The sequence below is a fragment of the Salvelinus namaycush genome, chromosome 31 (genome assembly GCF_016432855.1).
Source record: "Salvelinus namaycush isolate Seneca chromosome 31, SaNama_1.0, whole genome shotgun sequence".
Classification (NCBI taxonomy): domain Eukaryota; kingdom Metazoa; phylum Chordata; class Actinopteri; order Salmoniformes; family Salmonidae; genus Salvelinus; species Salvelinus namaycush.
The window spans coordinates 44,026,249-44,028,064 of record NC_052337.1 but is presented as its reverse complement, the minus strand read 5'-3'; positions in this window follow the sequence as shown (position 1 = coordinate 44,028,064).

Genomic DNA, 1,816 nt, shown 5'->3' with positions numbered 1-1,816 from the left:
GAGCATTGTTCCAAGCCTTGCTGTAACAGACAAACCTATGCCTGCTAACAGTTCCATCTAAAAATGAACACTGCACCTCCATACGAATATCATGTTCATGTTGCTGTCCGAATCTTCTCTTGTATTTATCTCAACTCGCACATTATTTATCCTTGCTTCTAGTCTAGCATTTTGTTCGGTACAGCAGGGGTTAATATAGGCCTCGCTGTCTGCCTGTCTGACCTCAATGTTTCAATTTCAATCTCTGTAGTACCATAAATATGGTGAACAGTGCCCAGACGTGACAACTTTTTTCGCATCAACGTCATTATCATGGACATATCCAAGTAAATGCCAATAGAAAAAAAGTTAAAACAAACGAAAATGCAGCTAGTGTACTGTCATTCCAGGTTCAATGTTTGACGTGACAGTTAGCTGAAGTTGGTTACCTAGCTAGCAAGTGACACAAACAAGTGACGAACAGTTATTTTGAATAGCAACCACAGAACAATGAGCCAGACATGTCACCGGATGTATAAATGTGAAGCATTTGGTTGGCGTTTCCACTCACTACCATATATGGTGACGAGAGGAAGCCCAGTGGCCGGCAGTGGGAGAATATGCCGAAAGATGGATTTTGGCCGAAATTCTGCAATTTTACTCAACGACGAAACATTTTATCTCCAAACAATTTTCTGTTTCCAAAACTATCATCTGTAACAGAGTGGACTGTGTCTTGTAGACTTTACCCTTCGCCAAAGTTTCTAAAAATTGCGGCGTTTAGGAGTGCAAGGGTGAATTGAATTATTGCACACGCGCACTTCACATAGTAGGCGAACCCTAGTGGAGATATGCAAATTAATGCTAGAACCCACCAATAGGATCTCGCTAGGCTACCTACCGCCCCATACTGGGCAGCTGCTATTTGAGAACTCATCTGGTTTAGAAATCAAACTCTGGTTATTTTATTGCAAGGCACATTTTACAATTCTACAACTGTTTTTAAAGAAGTTTGTATTGCAAGGTATACATTATGTTCTAGGCTCCCGAGTGGTGCAGCAGTCTAAGGCACTGCAATCTGTGCTAGAGGCTTCAATACAGTCCCTAGTTCGATTCCAGGCTGTATCACAACCGTCCGTGATTGGGAATCCCATGGGGTTGAGCACAATTGGCCCAGGGTCATCCGGGTTAGGGTTTGGCCGGAGTAGGCTGTCATTGTGAATAAGAATTTGTTCTTAACTGACTTGCCTGGTTAAAAATGTGTACAGTATATGCAGCTGTTGTTTTTAAATCTCCATTCTAGCGTACATGACACACACATCGTTCTATCTACATGCTTTTATTTGGGTTTCTGTGCAAAGTAATGTTTCTTTAATTCAATGTTTCTTTAAGCCTGCAGCTAGTTACTTGAAATAAGACAAAACATAATTAAAAATGTGAATTCACTGACAGAGTGAAAAAGATGACATTTACAATAGCTGGCTAGGCTAGTCAAACTACCATTGGCTAGCTTTCAATACATTGGCTAAATGGAGTTACCTCTTCATACGATCAAAGCAATTCGTATTGCATAATGAATATTTCAAGTGCACTCGAAAACAGATACAGTGGCAAGAAAAAGTATGTGAACCCTTTGGAATGACCTGGATTTCTGCATAAATTGGTCATAAAATTTGATCTGATCTTCATCAATAACAATCATATTTTATGCAAAAGCGATGCACCATGTTACCTTCTCCTCCCTCCCCGCGTTCGGCTTTTGCCCAGTTCAATTCCGGACAGCATAAAATAAGTCCCTCAATGTCAAAACTCTGACCAATGAGTGAGACGCCTTTGT